The sequence below is a fragment of the Canis lupus genome, chromosome 6 (assembly GCF_048164855.1).
Source record: "Canis lupus baileyi chromosome 6, mCanLup2.hap1, whole genome shotgun sequence".
Taxonomy (NCBI): Eukaryota; Metazoa; Chordata; class Mammalia; order Carnivora; family Canidae; genus Canis; species Canis lupus.
In genome coordinates, this window is record NC_132843.1 from 37,766,006 (window position 1) to 37,787,419 (window position 21,414).

General features: G+C 42.6%; 1 protein-coding gene across 6 annotated transcripts in view; it reads right to left on the reverse strand.

Annotated features, from left to right (window-relative positions):
* The window catches only part of SMAD2 (SMAD family member 2), a 77,910-nt gene extending 62,475 nt beyond the window's left edge, over positions 1-15,435 (reverse strand). For 2 of the 6 annotated variants that reach the window (XM_072829511.1, XM_072829509.1), the window contains exon 1: positions 15,292-15,435. The gene's annotated coding sequence lies outside the window, so the exon portion shown is untranslated. Of the gene's footprint in view, positions 1-14,843; positions 15,018-15,291 lie in introns of those variants that run through there. The other 4 variants (XM_072829513.1, XM_072829510.1, XM_072829507.1 and 1 more) reach the window with 4 other exon arrangements.
* Between the last annotated feature and the right edge of the window lie 5,979 nt (positions 15,436-21,414).

The following is a 21,414-nucleotide window of genomic DNA, read 5'->3' on the forward strand; positions in this document are numbered from 1 at the left end:
TCATGCATTTCTGTTGTCCATACAGCATTCCACTGTGTGACTATTACGGCTCACTGCCCATTCTCCTTTTGATTCCTATTTAGATTGTTTCCAGGGGTGCCTGGGTGGTTCAGTCAGTTAAGTTCAGGTCTGCCTTTAGCTCAGGTCATGATATCATGATCCTAGGGTCCTGGGATTGACCCTGCATTGGGCTCCCTGCACAGCAGGGAATCTGCAACTCCCTCCCCTTCTGCCACCTCCCTTCCCCCTGACTCGTGCTCTCTCTCTCTCAATAAAATCTTTAAAAAAAAGATTGTTTACAATTCTCTACTCTTACAAGCTGCCATAAGTAGTCTGAAGTGTATCTTCTTATATGTATATGAGAGTTGTTTAAGGGCAGAAACTTTCAAACTTCTTGATCAAAAGAGTATCTGCAGTAAGAAATACATTGTACACTGCAACCTAATTCTCAATTAAAACAGACGTGTACTGTAGGTTATTCTCTGCTATTTCTCTAAATTCAGGGTTGTGAACCATTGGTGAACATGAAACCAACTTAGTCGATTCTGAAAAACACCTTTCAAAGAGCAAAAGAAAAAAATAGACAAAAATTAAGAACAGAAAATAAGCCAGAATACAGCAGAAAACAAAAGTGCATTTATTTTAAAAATTTTAATTCAGTGTTTGTTTGTCACATGTAAACTGTATTTTTCCACCGGGGTCATAAAAAACATATGAAAGCCACTGCCTGAGGAAATCTGCCCAGGAAGAGAAATGCTGCATAGTAGAACAGGCACAGGTACTTTACCAAATACTGTCAACCTGGCTGTAGCAATGGTCATTCATTCCCACTAGGGCAGTAGGAGTTCCTACTTTGTCCAACATCGCCAATATTTGACATTATTTGGTCCCTCAAGCTTTTGCCAAAAGGATGGATGTGACACAAAGAGGGTTGCTGATGTTTTGCACTTCCCTGACTACTAAGTTTGAGAATATTTTCATGTTCATTGACTTTTCAGGATTCTATTCCTTTGAATCATCTGTTCATATTCACCATCTTTTCCGTAATTCACAGTGTTCATTTACATATCCTGGATAAGTCTGGTTAATTACACATATCTTCACCGTCAAGTGACTTTTGGTGGCTTTTTATACTTAAGATTTCACTTTAATAAGCTCATACTTAACCAATATTTTAAATATTATGTGTACATTGAGATCTTCTTAAAAATCCATGTTGTCAGGCAGCCCAGATGGCCCAGCGGTTTGGCACCACCTTCAGTCCAGGGTGTGATCCTGGAGACCCAGGATCGAGTCCCATGTCAGGTTCCCTGCATGGAGCCTGCTTCTCCCTCTGCCTGTGTCTCTGCCTCTCTCTCTCTGTCTCTCATGAATAAATAAATAAAATCTTTAAAAAAAAAAAATCCATGCTGTCATCTTTTAAAAGTCATAAAGTCTAAAGTTTTACTTTTCATCCTTGTAACTTATTTTTGTATATAATGTGTGAGACAGGGATCTTTCCCTCCCTAACAAAGATAAACAAATATACCAGTACCATATATTACAACTTCCCTAATAATTACAATGCTGTATGTTTCCCCAGGCTCTTTTTTTCTTCCATTAATCTGAATCTGAGGCAAATACTAGCACATCTTAACTACTAAACAAGAGTAGATCTTGATATCTGATCAAGTGAATTCTCTTTCACTTCCTGGGATTCTAACTGGAATGACACCAGATACATAAATAAGTGGAAGAAAACTGACATATTTATGATAGTGTCTTCCATTTCTAAACATGTGTATCTTCTTATAATTTGAATTATACAAGTGTTAAAATTTTCTCCATTAAGGTCTCACATATGTTTCTACTTTATTTTTGCCTAGGCATTTTAAAGTTTGAGTCGCCATTTTAAATGGTAACTTTTTTAAATTTAAATTTTCTTGCTGGCATACAGAAATGCATGGTTTTTACATAGTGACTGTTTAAAAAACTCCACTTTATTGAGGCATAGGTTACATACAAAACGCACAGCTGTTAAATGTATAGCTTGATAAATTCTGACACATGTATACATCCACATAACCATCATCCCAAAAAGTTTCTTTGTGTCCTTTTTCAATCTACCTTCCACACCCCAGGCAGTTACTGATAGGATTTCTAGCAAAGTAATTTTACCATTTCTAGAAATTAATATAATTGGAATCATGCCATATGTACACTTCTGTGTCTTGTTTTTTTAACCAGCACCCTTTACTCAAATTAAGCAAGTTCTCTTATACTCCTAGTTTTCTAAGAATGAGTACAGAATTTAATCATATGCTTTTTTCCTCCTTCAACCATCAAGATAATCATACGGCTTTTCTCCTTTGATTTCATTTACAGGTTTTCTAATGTTTAATCATCTTTACATTCCTGAGACACACCCTTATTAGTCATGGTATTTTTTAAGCAAATACTAACATTGTACCTAAAATTTCTATTGCCACGTTCATTAGTGAGCTGTGACCTATTCATCTCCCTTTGCATACTACACTTGTTCCACCCAGACTATCTAGATTACAGTAGCCTAACAATTTTTTTGTTATTTCCTATAACATTTTGTATAAGACTGGAATTAATGATTCTTCATATGTTTGTTTTTGGGGGTTTTTTGTTTTTTATTCTTCATATGTTTTATACAACTTGCCCACCTAGAGTTTTCGCTTGGGATTTGGATTTTTGGTTTTATTTAATTTTATTTTGTAGGAGGTAGGTGCCTAAGTCTTTAAATTATAACCTTGTCAGGTTTCTTTATTCTTTTTTTTTTTTTTTTTTTTTTTAGATTTTATTCATTTATTCATGAGAGAGACAGAGAGAGAGGCAGAGATAGGCAGAGGGAGAATCAGGCTCCATGCTGGGAGCCCGACGTGGGACTCGATCCCGGGACCCCAGGATCATGCTCTAAGCCAAAGGCAGATGCTCAACTGCTGAGCCACCCAGGGATCCCCAGTTTTCTTTATTCTTAAGCCAATTTTGGTCATTTATTTTGCAAGAATTTGTGCACTGTTTTCAAATTTATAAGGCAAAAAGATGATGTTCACACTGTTCTCAGTTGTTTTAATATCTCAATTTGTCTGTAGTCATATCCTTTGGTGATTTCTAATATATTTGTGTCCTTTTTTCTTCCTTTATCAATCTTGGCAAACGTAGTCTTTTCAACTTAGCACTTTTCATTTAGTTGATCCGATTAGAACACTCTTTTTCATTACCGTTTCTCAACTTTAGTTCCTTCCTTTTTCTAACTCATTACATTGTACAGTTAGCTCATTAATTTTTAGCTCTTTACTAATAAACATTCCCTCATGAGTGGGATTAGTGCCCTTATAAAAGAGACCCTAGGGAATCCCCTGCCCCCTTCCACATGAGGTGACAGCAAAAAGACAGCTATCTATGAAGTAGGAAGCAGGTCCTCACCAGACACCAAATCTGCTGGTGCCCTGAACTTGGATTTCGCAGGTTCTAGAACTGTGTGAAACAAATTTCTGTTGTTTTTAAGTCCCCCAAGTCTATGGAATTTTGTTATGGCAGCCCAAGATGGATTAAGACACAGATTATGCCTACTGTGTATTTATTTCTTTATTTTGAAACTATGTCATCATACTTTTAGGTGTGTCTACTACTAAAAGCATTTAATTGAGTTTTTGTTTAAGTTTCATTCTCCTTTAACCAGCAAGCTTTACCTGAAATTATGTATTGGGCTTATGAAAATACTTTAGCTAATTTTCTATCATCTTATTTTGTGGTTTTTGGGGCTTTTTTTTTTTTTAAGATTTATTTGTTTATTCATGAGAGACACAGAGAGAGAGAGAAAGAGAGAGAGAGAAAGAGAGAGAGAGAGGCAGAGACACAGGCAGAGGGAGAAGCAGGCTCCATGCAGGGAGCCCGACGTGGGACTTGATCCCGGGACTCCAGGATCATGCCCTGAGCCGAAGGCAGGCGCTGAACCGCTGAGCCACCCGGGCTGCCCTGTGTTTTCTAATTCCTAAGCATCTCTGCTCTTTTGTCTCTTTTCTGCCTTCTGTTGGAATGATCACATTTCTTCATTTCCACTCCCTCATCCCACTTTGAAGTTATACACACTATTCCAATTCTTTCAGAGGGTGATCCTTAAAAAATTTTTAATGGAAAACTTTAGTCAGTAGTCTGCAGGTGAAAACAACACCCTATTAAAAACTATAATAAATGAAATAGAAAAAAGACAATCTCATAAGGATAGAGAAGAATAAAAAAGAAAACAAGCAAAATTTTGATAACTGGGAAATGAATGGAGCAGTCACTGTGAACAGATTAGAGAACCACTAACTCTAAGCGAGGTGTGGGGAAACATCCTGATTTCACAGCAAAATCCTCAAAGGGTCAAGTAAAAGACAGCACCAGTTACAGCAAAAACTGAAGGCTGAGAGAGGAAGAGATGAAAACAGGCAAGATTGAGTGAAAGATATTTGAGAAGCAATAACATCCTCAGATCTGCTTCCCAACTCTATGTCCCTGGGTACCTGTTCCTCTCCCTCTCCAAAAGACTAAATGTTTATTCTCAGCAGAGAGTAAAACAGGCTCACCAGACTAGGAGATGGTCTGGGAACCACTAGGAAAAGAGACGGAGTAAAAGAATGAGTAAATGGTATGCTACATGCGGACTCCCAACCCCTTCCTCCACTGAGTTCTAGCTCCCAAACACTAGCAGCCAGACCTTTACCCATTTAGTCAGATCAAGACTCTTCTAAGGGGTACCTGACCCAACCCAGGAGGGAAGACACACAGATACTAATACTGAGAGTTTACCAACAAACAGCCCACACAGATCACAGATCACTCTACACTGAAACTGAAAGGAGACAAGACTCACCCACATACTCAGTTTCCAAGCAGCTTTCTGGACCCTTACTTTTGTAATCAAGGATGACTCTCATTACCTGAGAGAAAAAATGGCCAAAAACAAAAATGCAACTCAAGAAGTTTGAGACCCTACAGAGAAAAGAAAACATCGTAAGAATCATCACCATAGCTAGAGAAAACAGGAGAAGGGAGAGCAACCCTGAAGCAAGAGCAGCTTGCTCTACAAAAGAAACATTCAAAGAATAAAAGAAGAGTTCTTGGATAGCTGGGCAGTTTTTGATAGCAGAAGAAGGGGGAGGAGAACCAACAGAAAGGTTGGGAAGTAAGGTAGAGGAAATCTTCCAGAAGGTAAAAAAAGAGTAGGATGGAAAATAGAAAAAAAAAAAAAAAAAAGGTGAAGAAAACTGGAGGACCAATTCAGGAGGTCCAATGTCCAAACAGGACTTCAAAAAATCATCAGAGATTGGGGTGAGGGAGGGAGAGTGTCAAAGAATTCAAAAAATAACCCCTGAACTGAAAGATGGAAGTTTCCAGATCTAAAGGGCCATTAAGGCTCAAGACCTCAGGACAACAGAAGAAAACATACCCACATCCAGGCTGGTGGGGGTAAAACTTCAGAATGCTGAAGACAAAGGAAAAGCCTAAGTCTCTTTGGAGAAAGAGCAGGTCACTTGGAGAAGAATCAGAAGAGCTTTGGTTTTCTCACGAGCAACATTGTAAGTGAAGTTCAAAAGATCAATGCCTTCATAATTCTGGAGGGGGAAAAAATTACTTCCAAACTATAATTCTATTACCCAACCAGGGTAGAATAAAGGTATTTTCAGGAATATAACATCTCCAGATATTTACCCAAAAGAGAGAGAGAGCCAAAAGAATACGAGATCTAACAAAGGAGAAAGTGAAGGAACTCGGTAAGATGACCATGAAGGGGAATGCCAGGATGACTGCTGTGTCCTAGGTGTAGAGGCAATTAGTGCAAACTGGAGCAGGTTCAAGAACACAGAGCCAAGAATAATGCCAGGCTTCTCTCCGAAGTGTACAAACACCATAAAAGTCAATGGAAACACGACTTTCATTGATGAGACCCACAATTATTGTGGCAAATGGTTAGGAGTAAACAAGACAGTGAAGAACCGCCTGACACATTTCTTTTAACCATCATCTGAGCAAGACATTTCTGCTCCCACAGACTACAGTGCAAAAGGGGAAAAAAAAAGTGCCTGAGAAGAGAAATTCTCATATATTCCTACGTTTGTATACACATGGAATTTGTTAGGCCAGTGCTGCCCAACAGAAATAGGATGCTATCCACACATGTAACTGTACATTTTCTACTAGCCATATTAAAAAACTAAAGTAAAAATGTGAGGTTAATCATTTAAATAATTTAATTTACCCCACTATATCCAAAATATTATTTCAACGTGCAATCAGCATTAAAAATCAAAACACATTCTATTTTTTGTTCTGTTATAAATCTCCTGTGCATTTTACACTTGCAGGCCATCTCAGTTCTGACTAGCTACATTTCAAGTATTCAATGGCCACAAGCGGCTAGTGGCCACATGTTGGACGAGCTCTAGAAGAGTACACAGGAAAGCAGCTCACTAACAGTGGTTCCATTTCTGGACTATGAAGCAGGAGGCAGATCTAAGAGAGACTTACTTTTCATTACGTTCATTACATTTCATACTATTTTGTTCCTTTTGAATTTTGCACCATGTATGTACTACCTACTTAAAAAAAAAAAAAAAAAAAAAGTACATTCCCAAAACATACAAATGTGGATATCCTTTAACCTGCTTCTAGAAATCTACCTCATGCACGTGCAGAATTATGAATAAACAAAGCTTACTTGTTGTGACAACTGTTTTTAATATCACAAACTGGAAATAACCCACATGTCCGTCAATGAATGACTGGTCAAATACATTCTAGGGGGACACCTGGGTGGCTCAGTGGCTGAGCCCTGCCTTTGAATCAGGTCGTGATCCTGGAGTCTGGGATCGAGTCCCGCATCGGGCTTCCTGCAGGGAGCCTGCTTCTCCCTCTGCCTCTGTCTCCACCTCTCTTTCTATGAATAAATGAATAAAATCTTAAAAAAAAAAAATACACTATAGGCCCATACAACAGAATACTATAAAACCAGAATAAAAGAATACTTACTATGTACTGACATGCTATAATCTACAAATGCACTGTTATGTAAAATATGACTGTACTAAAAGGTAACATATGCACAAAGTTGCTCATATATGCACAGAACTTCTGCAGCATTACACAAAAACCTAGTAATGCTACTAGCCTTTGGAAAGGCAACTGGGTTCTAAGGAACATGCCAGCAAAGACTTTTCCCCATATATCCTTTTGTGCCTTTTGAATGACAATAATCGATTACCTATTTTAAAAGCCCATCATTCTACATCTAGCTGGTGTCTCCTTTTATTCACCATGCTTGGCCTTCATGTGAAATTAAGTCCATCTATAAAGACTAGTGTTTTTCTAGTTCCTTCATAGGGAGGTCTGAGTCGTGTTTTTCCCAGAGGCCACAGATGTTTCAATGATATTGGAATAGTTTTTATTCAAACACACACACATTTAGCATACAGTTCCGAGAGTCCTATCATTACAACTCCATCCCTAGCTACTGGGCTGTTATCTATTAAATTCCCCAAAGCCAGTTTTTCCTTAACACAGACTGATTTCCAAGTTTTTCATATGTAGGAACATTTTTCTACCTCTCCTTCTCCCTTCCTCTTCCCCTTCCCTCTCTGGATCAACCAAATACATAAGAGGGAAAAAAAAAAAAGAGTCCTACATTTTATTCAATACGTGTAGCAGGTGGAATGGGCCTAATCTATGTCTATTTTAACATGTCTGTGAGATTTTAAGAAACCTAGGTTAAGAAGAGTATAGTCAATAATGGCAAACACTGAAAACAGTAGTATGATAACTGAAAAAAGACTGCTAAACTGGGCTATTCAGAATTCACTGGTGACTTCGGAAACAGAGGTAGTAAATGGAATATGAAAGGGTGGCAAAAAACATTTCATGATGTTCAAGTCTAGAACAAAGGAAGTGATTAAATATAGAAAGCAAATGTAGGTTTCAAATATCTTCAAACTGCAAATACAAAATATTTCCCAAATACCTATATGATTTTTTTTATTTCAAATGAAAATCAAGTCAGATACTTCAACATAAAACACTTGAAGTGTGATGGTACTATCTCAAAGAACACCTCAGGTCCTTCTAGAAATAGCAATAAAATCACTATTGGATTTTTGGCAATACATGTTCAAACATATACTACACAGGTATAGAAAAAAGCAAATCACTAATGATCTGGATTTTCACAATGGTTTTAGTCAAAAAAATGAGGATAACAGAAAGCATTAAAAAAGAATAAAGATACATGGAAACTAATTGAAAAACAGATTTCTCAATTCTATTGTTACTATGCTTTTTTCCAAAGTTTTAAGCGAGAGAGCAAAGACACTGCCATTGGAAACCTAAGGTGGCCCCACTGGATGGAGAATGATGGGTGCCTTTAAAACTAAAGCAAATAGAAAACATTCGTGTGTTCAATTTTATGGACTGTTAAAACCTAATGTGAGAGCTTGAATTTAACCCTGAAAGTAGGTCATTAGTTCAGTGAAAGTCCACATTTATAGGGACTGCTGTGTCAAGAGACTACCTGGTTTTGGTACCCTTTACCTTGAATGAGTTGTGTGGAATCTCTGTGTCTATAATCAGCTTGTAAACATAAAACTGCATGCTGGTTTATCATTCCCAGATCATTAAAAAAAAAAAAAAAAAAAAGAAAGAAAAGAAGAAAAGCATCTAATTATTAGGAGATCGCACAGGCCCAGGCCTGCCTCAACTCAGCATGAATACTCAGTATTCCAACTGCCCTCCAATCCAAAATCCCAGAGGCTGTGCTGACCTTCTGCTCAGGCGGCCACTTCCAGCCATGTCAAGTGGGTACAGTCCTTAGGCCGTGAAAGTGCAATCAAAGCCAAGTCCAGGGTAGTGGTTGTTCCATAGAACTTTCTATTAAAATTAAATTTAACATTTATTTCCTCAGTTACTGTAGTGACAGTTCAAGTGCTAAACCACATGTAGCTAGCTAGTATCTACCGTGTTAGTTCGGGTCTACAACCAAGGTTTTTCTCCACTATCTAATATTCAGCAGAGCTTCAAGAGGTTTCCAGGGGAAGAGGAGAAGCAAGCAGGCAACGGCCCTTTCCCCTTATGCTTTGAGACTCTACATCATGTTTTATTTTTTATTTATTTTATTTTTTGCAAAAGCCTTCTGGTTGTCGTTGTGTGCACAGGTGTGTGTGCCGTGCTTTCAGTCTGAAAACTAAGGGTTTAGAGCAGAAATGATCAATGTACAAATCTCAGGCCAAAGCTGGACCTTCCTGATACTTAAAACATTTTATAAATAAAAGTTTAATTGGCCAGTTTACATGAACTACACCCTAACCACCTGTCTAGGAAGTAAAAGGTTGGTCTAAACATGGAAAATTTGCATTCACTGCCACAGATAGAACATCTCTGGTCAACAAAAAAGTTTCCATAGTTCATTCAAATCAAGGGAGAAAGCTCATAGGCCCAGCTCCCATTGTAGCCTTTATCAGGAGTTTAGTCTGTGAACTCTGCAAATCAGATCCACCACCCCATATTCTGTAATGAAGGATGGGATTAAGATAGAGCCATTTCCTTAATATTTAAAAAAGCTTAACCATTATCTTATTATAGAATTTTTGGAAGAGCCGAAGCAGTGTATGAAAATGTACTTTACCTTAAGCACAGGAGAATTACAAGATCACAGATTTCCCGTGTTACTTCCTCAGATCTAGTCTTTTTTGAATTGGAAGACTCAAGGTAATGAACTTGATGGACTTCCAGTGGCTTCCCCGATGATTATTCTTCCTTACTAACTGAATACATTAAGCCTGAAACTATGCCCTTCCCCTAAAAAGTTAGTAGGACACTAGTTTGGAGGAAATGAAGGTTTTCAGATGCAAACTGAAAAGTTAGCAACAAACGTCTACACTCACTTTCTACTGCTTTTGTCTCGAGGCCAAAGTAATTCCAGATTTTGAACCTAGAAGAATTAGTGGCCATTTCACAATCAACTCACAACTTTTAACAGGATTAAAATCACTGACTTTAGGATTTCTGTTTTCTTACAAACACAAACTAAAGATATGTCTACTGGCCAGGCACTGGTTCCACTACTGTGGCTCAGTGACACTAAGAGGAACCTCTACACTGTAGAATGTAAGGGCAAGTATGTAAATCACAGAATTACCCTAATATTTCTGGCTATCTGGCCAAATCAGAAGCAGTCTAAATCCAACCAGCCTGGCAAAATTATATTCTCCCCACATGAAATTACTGAAATTGAAACTGAAATAGAGCTATCCTTGATATGACTATCTAGAATCAGCACTGAAATATGTCCTAATTGAATATATTACAATTATAACAATTTGGAGTAACAATCAAAATTGATCAGAGACAACCAATAAGCCTCAAACTGCATTTTTAAGACTGAAGTACTTTTGTACTACTAGTTGGAAAAAAAAAAAAAACTTTAAAAAATTACAATGTCACCAATAAGCATTTAATAGAGTAGATGATTTAGAAAGTAACTCAGAGATAGGAGGGAGAATAACCCAAAAACATTATTAAGGCCAATACCGGGTCAAAGTCACACATAAGAGGCAAGAAGTCCTCAACAGACAAGCCAACTATCCACACTTGTTTGGTCCTTGAAATCTCTAGCACACTCAGTCTTAAAGCTGGAGTGAAATGTTTTACATGACACCCCTGCAGACTGACAAAGAATGACTTACTCTGAAGAAAAGGGGTGGCATGGGGTTCTACACCACTTAGATCACCTTTACTACTGGCCTAACATGAGAGGCTTCTCAGTCTGAAATCGTGGTGCTGCTCTAAATGGCAAAACAAATGAATACCATCTTGGTCATAGCAGGTACTATGCATCTTTCATAAAATAAGTCATCTGATAAAGCACAATGTTCTACCCCTTTAGGAACATTTGTTAATCATCCCGAATGACAATCTAAAGTATATTATGTAGATTACTGCACTCTTAAAAAGATTTTCCCAAACATGGTTTAAGCTAATTGATGAACATTCATTACTATGCTTTCAGGTCTGGTCCTGCACTGAATGGTCCCAGACATGCTAGTTAGGCTTTGAATATTTGGTTTGTGTCTTGTAGATTATCTCTATTATCCTCACCAGGCTGTTATCTGTTTTTTCTTACAACAGACAGTAGGCTAACAGTTCCCCATCCTCCTACCCAACCCCCCACTATATTCCCCTTAACCTCCCACATTACCCACAACCTACTTCTTTCTAATCTACTGTGGCTTAGAAGCTAGATAACTTTGTTAGAAACATCTGGGGCATTAAAAAAAAAAAATCTAAAATATATATATGCCAATAGGTTTTGATGAAGGGTCTCGATGGCTCTCCTAATGACTGTAACTTTAGGTGTGGACTTAAGACAGTCTGGCTGCCCCAGGCATTTTTTGCTTGGTGTCTAGTTCTCAAATGCATTTTATAATAGGTCAAGAATCAGAGTGTAGGGAAATCATCTGGGATTAGAAAGAAAACAACTGAAAGCCACAAGAAGACAGGAAGAGATCATCCAGGAGGACCCTGGATATCTGAGGCAATGTGCTAGGTATTCAATCACAACACTTAATCCTTGCAATAAGGGGAAGAGGCAGGTGTCACTACCTCTGTTTTCAGTCAGAAAACCGAGGCTCATGAGTTAAGCAATTTGCCAAACATAGTAACTGGGAAACCAACCATTACCTAGGTTTCTCTGACTCCACAACCCACGGCTGCTCCACTACGTGAGATTGAAGCCAAATCCTTAATCTCGATGCAGTTGAGTGTCTTTGCATTTTATTTCCAATTCTTTCAGTAGGACCCGTCTGATGCGGATTTGCTTTCTTTCTCCAGCCAGTTTCTACAACTAAAGGGCAATGGATAATCAAACTAAGGCCTGATTAAGCTTACAAGCTACAAGTGTTCATCTGTTCAGCAACAAGTATGTTTCTGAAACACTGGCCATGTCCTCAGTTTGTATGGATTATACAAAAACAGTGACAAGTTCCCCTCTTCCCCTCCCCCACCCCAATACAGACTGTTCCCAGTGATGCTATAAATTAACACTTGACATCTTCCCTCCTGAAGCCCTCCACATTTGACAGAAAGCAATGCAAGCATACTTTAGGAACTGGCCAGTAATGCATCACAAGCTCCCTCAATTTGTACAATAACATGATTTTCTTACTCCAAAGACTGAAGGACAGGCAGGAGATAGGAGGAGTTTCCACTTTTCCAATTCTATTAGGGAACAGGGGTATACTTGTTCCCTGTTAGATCCTTCATTGCTGAGTCCAGGGCCTGACACAGAGCAAAGACTATTTTATTTGTTGAATAAATGAATAAATGCTACTTGTTCAATATATACAAGTTATTTTGTTGAATAAATGTAGAACCTCGCCTGAATTGCTTTTGAAATCTTTGGACTTCTCATTTCTGACATACCCTTGCAATACTTAGTGGAAAACAGCTTTCATCTTACAAAAACTAAAAGCTTAAAAATGGTTCCTCTCCTCCCATCAGAAGACAAGGGATCTAAAAGACATGCCCCTCTCCATCCTTTAAAAGGGACTTGTCCCAAGAACATGAATAAGCCCCCATCTGCCAGACTGCACTAAATACAGCTTTTATATGCATTACAAAAACACCTGTATAAAAAGCTGCTACAAAACAAGGCCTTTGGAGCCCTAAAGCACAAAACCAACAGAATAAAAACCAAACAAGAATAAGGGGAGCTTTCAGACATTTATAAAAGCCCAAACTGAAAATATTTGCTAAATATAAAAATGGGTCTTTGATCAGTGGATGATGCAGCTCAACTGTTTTTCACTCACATATCTCCCCCCAACGTGAAGTAACAAGATTATGGCAATATGATTCTAGTATTTACAGTAGGAAAATGAAAAGGGGACCTTTTGCCATCTTGAAGTAGAAACCAGCTTTGTTCCTATTAAAGAGAAAGGACTGCTGAAATACACAAAACCATCCCCAAATCCCTACTTAGTTAAAACACATACCGGGCCTGACAAGCCACAAACAACAGGAAATTACCCTGCATGGTTTCTTACAAGACTATTATTACATGAACCTTACAGACTGTGTAGAGATTTGATCACTTATGCCTAGGCACAGGTAAGAAGTTACAGCCACGAAAACCTAACTCTTGCTGAACACCTACAATGTGAAAGCACTATAGAAGGCATAGCTACAAAGTACAAAAGCGAAGCCCAAAGAGCGATTTCTTACTAAACAAGCCCAGAAATGGATGTTTCCTATCACATTTATAAAAACTGGCCACTGAACTACCTTAAACTCAACTTTAAGAGAACTAAGTGAGCACCTGGACTCAAAATATTCTTATTTACTACCGTAACTAGTTTTATGGCAAAAACTAAGGAACCTTAAAAATAAAGTCAGCGTTACTTTCTAAATTTAATGTAAATGTTTGGTAAATGACCGTCTGATTCAGAAAAATTCCACCAATATCCTGTATGGTTTTTTTCAAAGCAAATGAAAAAATAAAATCTTCAAACTAGGACACATTTATGAAATCCGTTTCACGTTATCTCTCCCAACTGTTACATTTGCTTCCCTTATCTCTTTATTTACATTAAAACTCCTCAAACTTCATTTAACTATTTAACTTACACTTCTACCTAAGAAAAACTTTTTAAAGGGAGTCAAAATCAAAAGTAGAACAATAGCAAATGTATTTTCAGAGTGGTAGCAAATTTGTTTTCTTATTCTGCTCAAGGAAAAACTTCCTTACAATCAGTGGTACAGGTTCAATTCACACAAAATTCAGAAGGAAAATGGAAAGGAACTAAGACTGCAGAATCATTAAAAATTCTGTAAATTAACTCAGATTTTGGGGGGGGGGGGCACTTTCGAAAAATGGAATAACTCCAAGCAGGTCTGCAGTGACCATTTATTTATTCATTAATAGTTACTTTACATGTGTTACTTTAGAAGTTCAAGACAGCAAAATTGAGGACACTTAAAAGTGTAACAAACAAGACACGGTTTTCACGGAAAATGCTACTTCCAGAATCGTTCCACCCGGAGATGGTTTTTAAAATAATGGTTTAATGAACAACCAGCCGGTAGTATTTAGCTTTTAAGGGGTCAAGAGGAAGGAACACCAAAACCAACCTAGGTATTGTTTTTTCTTTTGTTTAGGATCAAAAGGAAACCATAACCACAGAAAGGTTAAGTAAGTAAAAGGCAAAAGTACCCAACCCCAAGGACAGTATCCCCCAAGAGAGAACAAAACCATTAAGGTTGCAAATGTGTAAACCAAGTTTGAAATACGTGAAATCAATTAGCGTGCTTTCTAAAAGGCGTGTGATAAAAACCAACAGGCTCCACTCCCAGGGCAACTTTCACAAGTGAGTGCAGGATCTCCACGGAGGATCAGCCGTGTGCCTGCTTGTGCAGAGTACACGCGAGCAGTTCCGAACCCCGGGTTTAGAATGGTTAACAAAGGTTACAGGACCAAAAAAAAAAAAAAAAAAAGTGGAAGCGAAGTATCGCACGCTCCTACCAGGGCTTGCCAACAACTCCCGAAACAAGAAGAGCTCGGTCCCTCCGGCTTTGAAAATCAGAACCACAAAGTACGAAGCGTGTTCGCGGCAGGGGAGACGGGCCACGGCCGGGCAGCTCCGGCGCCGACCCAGGCCCCGCGCCCCACCGCGCCCCCCCGCGCCCCCGGCCCCGACCCCGCCACACCCCGGCCCCCAGGGCCGTGCGACGCGCCGAGCCTCGCCGAGACCCGAGCCCGACGCAAACACACCCCTACCCCGAGGGCCCGCCGGGCGCCGCCGCTTTACCTGCACCGGGGCTCCGGGTCCCGCCCCGTCAGAGCCGGGGGTCCGGGACCTTTTGTTCCTTCCTCTTCCGAATGGGATGAGGGGCTGGGAGGGGAGAGGGGAAGGGGCGACTGGAGGCGGAACTGAAAACACTCCCGCGGCCGCCCGGCCCGGCCCGCCCCGCCCCCCAGCCAGTGCCCGGCCCGCGGCCCCGCGCGCGGGGAGGGGACGCGGGCTCGGCCACCGCCCGCGGGAGGGAGGGGGTGGGGACGCGCGTCCCGCCGCCGCCGCCGCCGCCGCCGCGCCGCCGCCCCTCCTCCCCTCGGGCGCGAGCCCGCCCGCATCCCCCGCCCCCCGCCCCGGGCCGCCCGGACGGCCGAGCCCTCCCCCGCCGCGCCCGCCGGCCCACCTCCGCTTCCGCCCTGCGCCCTCCGCCGCCGGCCGCAGCGGCGCGGCGCGGCGCACCCACCTTCGGGCGGCTGGCTCGGCGCTCGCTGGCTGCTGGCTGGGAGCTGCTCCGCCGCCGCCGCGGCCGCGCGGTAGACCCGCCTCCCACCCCGGGCCGCGAGCCCCGCCGATTCGCCGGCGCAGCCCCGGGGCTGGCACCCTGCCGCCCGCTGATTGGCGCCCCCGGCCGCCCGTTAGGGCGCGAGGCACGCCGGCCGAGCGCAGCGCCCGGCGCGCACGGAAGACGGGGCGAGCGGAGGAGGGAAGGAGGGAGGCCGAGCGCCCGGGAAGGGCCGGGGCGCGAGCGGGGCTCGGAGACTCGCGGGCCACTACCTCCCCACCTCCGCTCCCTTCGGCCGCCCCGCCCTCCCGGCCGGACCGGCGGCGCGCGCAGCCAATGAGCGCGCGCGGTGCTCGGGGTGTGAGCCGCGCGTCGGGGGCCTCGAATCGGAAGGGAGACGTCGCTCGCTGATTGGTCCCGCCTCCCCCGTAGAGCGTGAGGCGAGGCGCGGCCGCCGGGCGGGCTGGCGGGCGGGCGGGCGGCCGGGGCCGAGGCGGGGTGGCACGCCCGCGGCCTCGGCTGGCGACGTCTGGGGCGCGCTGCCGCGGGCGGCTCCGCGGCGGGAAGGCGCGGGACCTGCCGCGCTGCCGGCCCCGGCCCGGCCCCGCCCCGCCGTCCTGCCCGCGCCATTGGGTGGGGCCCGTGGGCCGCCGCCGAGCCCACCGCCCGGACCCAGCCGCGAGCGGACACGTGCTCGTCCCGGGGGAGGCCCGAGGGCCGCCTCGAGGACGCGCCGAGCCGGGGCCGGGCCGACCGCGCCGAGTGAGTGGGCGGGGCCCTCGTGCAGCCGAACGGGGCGGGGGCCGAGCCGCAAACCGGCGCTGGCGGGGCTCTTCTCCGGGCCCCCGCGGCGGGCGGGGGGATGCCAGGTGTTTCTGAAGAGCCGGGACGTGGTTCCGCCTTCGCAGAAGGTGGTGCGACTGCCGCATGCTCCGAGAGGCCCTCGCCAGGTCTAGACGCTAGGAGCCTAACACGATGCTCCTCACCGCTCTCTGGCCCTCCCTTCCTCCTCGTTTCTCCGGCGTCCAGGCGGTGTTCGCAGGCCCCGACCCGGAGGCCCTAAGCTGCCGGCCGCCCAGGCCGTCCAGGCCGCCCAAAGCCGGGGGGACGGCTGGGCATCCGCACTGCCGTAACCTTGTCGCTTTGACCCTGCAGACACCAAGCCTCGGCCGGAAGCATGGACCCCGACTAATCACGTTCAAGTATTTACTTACTAAGCATCTACTATGTTTGGCGGCGAGCACCGTAGGACTACAGATGAAGAGAGACCTAGGTCTTAGGGCAGGCTGTCGGTGCCAGAGCCAGCACTACAAACACCATTTTCTTGGCTCCCTGGCCAGCACGCATCGTCATCAGTCCTTAGGAACAGGTAATACCGGATGACCGTTTCAAACAGCAAGAGGCCTTGAAGCTTACTCTCTCTTTTCAGAAACGAAAGCCTCCCGGAAGACAGCACCTTCAGATGGACCTGGGTAGATACTTGGCCATTCTCGGTGTCTTACAGCTTTTCCAGACTTACTCTCAAAAATCGCCTTCATTTCTGCCATCTCTCTCCTCAAATATGGAAGCCCTGGGGTTAGGCAGATTGTAGTTTTGAATACCGCTCCGTTCCACATCTGTGAGCTTTGACAAGTGGAACTCGCCTGCAATAACACTGTTTAAATGTAGTCCTGTGGTGATTAAATAATAATACATGAACACCAACAGCATAGGGCTTTCAAGTGAAAGTCAATAATCATTATCATCTCTTCTCTTCTGTTGCTTTCATGGGTTTGTGCCAAGATGAACCTACTCGGCAAAAATCCTTCAGAAGTTCACCTGGTCCAGGGCGCTTTCTTCCAGTGTCAGTTTACAGCCCGCTATATTCACCCCTTTGAAAAAAAATACCTTCTAGGGACGCCTGGGTGGCTCAGCGGTTGAGCATCTGCCTTCAGTGCAGGGCATGATCCCAGGATCTGGGATCAAGTCCTACACCCGCTTCTTCCTCTGCCTATGTCTCTGCCTCTCTCTGTGTGTCTCTCATGAATAAATAAATAAATAAATCTTAAAAAAAAAAAACAAAAAAAAAAAAAACTTCTGGAGGAGAACCAGGAAGCCAATTGGTGGAGCTGTTCCACCTCCTAAGATTTCTGTTTCTGCTTCCCAGAGACACCAGGGAGAATAGTCTAGGGCAAAGGTGGTTCAATTTAGAAATAGCAAGGCTGTTTTTGGTTTTTAGCCCTTCTTCCTGCTGACATAAGCCAACAGATTTAATATGAAATAGCTTATAAAAAGCTACCGTGGATCCCACAAATATTTCCTCCTTTGTGACCACGATGTGCATTTGGGTGTCCATGTTGGGTGGGTGAGTAGGAATAGAAACAAAAGCAGGACTAGCTGGAATTCCAGAAGAATTTGCTCCCAATATGGGTGTTAGGTGCTTTGGGTTAATTCAGTAGATAATATGTTTCCCGTCTACATTAGAGCATCTCTCCAAGGTGTCAGAATTTGGTTTCCTAACTCTTCCATTTAGGAAGCTTTCCAGGATCTCTAGGATTGAGGAAAGGGGAAGAGGGACAACCTGCTCCTCAACGATGTCCCCAACGGGCTTAGAAATGGGAGCATGCCTACTGCGTCCCTCTGCTAGAAATGCATCTAAACCAAAGTGGGTCAAGACAGAAACTAAAGACAGGTGGAGCAGAGATTGCTGTGGGGACAATCAACTTGGAAGTCCACTAGGGTACCTCAAGATAGACCTAGACAGACAGGTCCCTATTGCATAAATCCTATCAAGCGGGTCTTATTTTTATGTGGATAGACAACAGGTTTAACTCTTGACATTTCCAAATCATTTAAAACAAAATTAATTCAGGGGGCAGCCTGGGTGGCTCAGCGGTTTAGCACCACCTTTGGCCCAGGGTGTGATCCTGGAAACCCAGGATCGAGTCCCACGTCGGGCTCCCTGCATGGAGCCTGCTTCTCCCTCTGCCTGTGTCTCTGCCCCCCCCCCCTCTCTCTCTCTCTGTGTCTCTCATGAATAAATAAATAAAGCAAAATTAATTCAGAATCAATTTATGGGAGAGATATATAGGAAAGATAGTAATGCTGGTTGTTCTAGGAAGTTTTGGAGCTATGAGTAGAAAACTTAAATTTCATCATTAATTCTTCTGCAGTTTGAATCTGTAGAAAATATATTCTTGTACCGATTTTTCTAAAGATTTAACTCCTATCTCTTCTCCGAAAAATCTATAAAGCCCTTCCTGGTTACCCGAGCCCAAAGGGTATACCACTCACCTATGAATTTTCTCTCATGGTCACAATGATTTACATACCATGACTTCACTTTAATGTCTTGAACTGTTAGTTTAGTCTTGAGCAGTTTAACTTCTTATGTGTATGTTTTGTCTCCCCATTTAGATTGTAAAGTCCTGAAGGACGAGGACAGCATCTTGTTCTCAGTTGTCTTCCCACACTCTAAGATAAAAAATACTAAGTAATCAAAGAAAGGGGATATACAGCATTTGTACAGCAGAAACGAGCTCTATGTGTTTCGGGTCTGCAGGTGTTCTACACAGGTTTGCCCCACCCATTCAGTTGCCCTCCATACAAGTGTCAGGTATCTTGTTTGTCAGCATCCAGTCTCTATATTTGCTCATCCCAATGGAACCAAATTGCAATGAGCATTACTGCATCTTAAAGAAAGACCCAGTTATTTGCAACTAAAAGGACACTGATTCAATGAGAAAACCTAAGTAAAAATCGTAAAGGATAAATGTGTGGGGTTATTTTTGTTGCAAATGATAATGAAGAAATCCAATAGCTGGATTTTTATCTCAATATAATGAAATTTCATGTTTTAAACTTATGTTGAAGATCTGTACACCTGCCTCTGGGCACACAGTCTGTATTCACCCATAGTTTTTATTAAAAATTACAGTATGGGGCAGCGCCAGTGGTGCAGCGGTTTAGCGCTGCCTGCAGCCCAGGGCGTGATCCTGGAGACCCAGGATTGAATCTCCTGTCAGGCTCTCTGCATGGAGCCTGCTTCTCCCTCTGCCTGTGTCTCTGCCTGTGTCTCTGCCTGTGTGTGTGTGTGTGTGTGTGTCTCTATGAATAAATGAATAAAAAATCTTTTTAAAAAAATTACAATATGTTTAACATCAGATGGGAAATGCTGGAGACAAGAATAAAGTATGTATAAGAACAAAGAATTAAATTTGGGATTTAGCTGGTATCTGTGATAGGTCTACCATAAAAGCAGGGTGGGAAATTCTCATTTTATGGCCAAAACCTCTCAAGAAAAGAAGATATGCACTAGGGTTTTTTAGATTTAAAGAGAGAAAGGAATTGAGAAGTTGGTTGAGAAAAACATATTTAGTGAAAACTAAAGTTATAGTGTTACTATTGTCCAGGCATCTGATAATTAGTATTATATGTATCTATACATTTAATAGCATAAATACTCATTGGATCAACTGATTATCAGGAGAGCTAATGCAATGATTGCTCAAATATTGCTTGGTAAATTACAATATAATTTTAATGCAATGAGCACACCCATAAAGGCACTTAAATATTATTTTGAGATCTACGTATTTGGGGAAAAATAGACAAAGGCCCATGTTTAAATGCTGAAAGAACAATGTACAAATTATTTAAAGTTCTATTGTAAAGAGGGACAATCTGGTAGTCATATGTCAACAACAGGGCCTTATGCCTTGATTATAATTGCCTCTGTGACAATATTGACTAAGCCAGACTGCTGCTAGGCAGGATTAGTGTATAAAGGTATAATGCTCTTGGAAAATTTCAAGCATGTTAGCATAATTACTCTGATGAAGAATGAAGAGCTTACTTAACATAACTGACTAGAGTAGACAATAGATGCATAATCAGTGTCCTAATGATTGAATTAATGAGCCCCAGTTGTTTTTCCTTACTGTAAACAGTCCTCAGCTATGAAAAAGACATTTTGCTGAAGGAGTCTGACAATTGAGTTTGCTGATGAGTGGCTAGAATATCTTTAATGGTGGGAAAGAGCCAACTGCTATTGGTTCCTAAAGGCGTCAATGGCGGATTTCAAGGAATCAATTATATAGCTACATTGAAGTTTCCTATCAGCTCTTCCTTGCCTTCATACAATCATGGAGCCTAATCAGTGCCTTATTCTTGGATCGAGTAACCAAGTCCCAGGCTTCTCCAAAGTCCTATGGCCACTTAGTGCCAGAAATTATACATGGCATCTACCTTTCCTGCTCTGACACTGCCCACTAATTCTCTTCCCTGTCCCTGATCTGCACTCTCACCCAGGCTTTTGCTACTCTTTCATTCCCATCACCCTCTGTGCACTGACCAACTATTTCACAGTGAAAATCAGGGCAAATTTCCTGTCCACACCAAACCCCTAGGACAAGAGGGGGTCTGTCTCCCGATTTATCCTTCCTACAACTTCCTGCCCTTCATTCTGAAAAAGGCTTTCCCTTCCACCTATTCTCTGTTCCTTTGACTACCTACTCTAGGTTAGCACACACCCCCCACCTCAAACACGCACACCTGCCACACCATCATATCACTGTGTTAAATTTCTCTTCAAAACTCTTCTCAATATGTGGAATTACATCCATTTATTTCTGTACTGATTTATCATTTTGTCACTTCTTCCCACTAAATGCAAGGTCTATAAGAGCAGGACACGTCTGTTTTGTTCACCACAGTATCCCTATTCAGGCATGTCTGTTTTGTTCACCATCTTATCCCTAATGTAAGCATACATGGAGGCACTCAATAAATATTTTTGAATAGATGGATAATTTTCACTCAAGTTCACTCAAACTCAGCACATGAAAACAGAAGCCATCATCTCCTGTTTTCCTCTCGCAGTGTGTTTTAGCCCAGTTTCCTGGAAAATAGAGTTTGATGCAAAGATGCTGATGTTTTATTTAGGAGATATTATTCCAGGGCAGTGACCAGGAGAGAAAAAGCAAGGCACGATGGATTCCTCCATGCATTCCTCTGCTAAACACTGCTTCATGCTAAGCCTCAAAAAGATACAGCCAGTCTCCTGACAGGTGCTACCACTTGACCACACAGGACAGCTCCAGACAG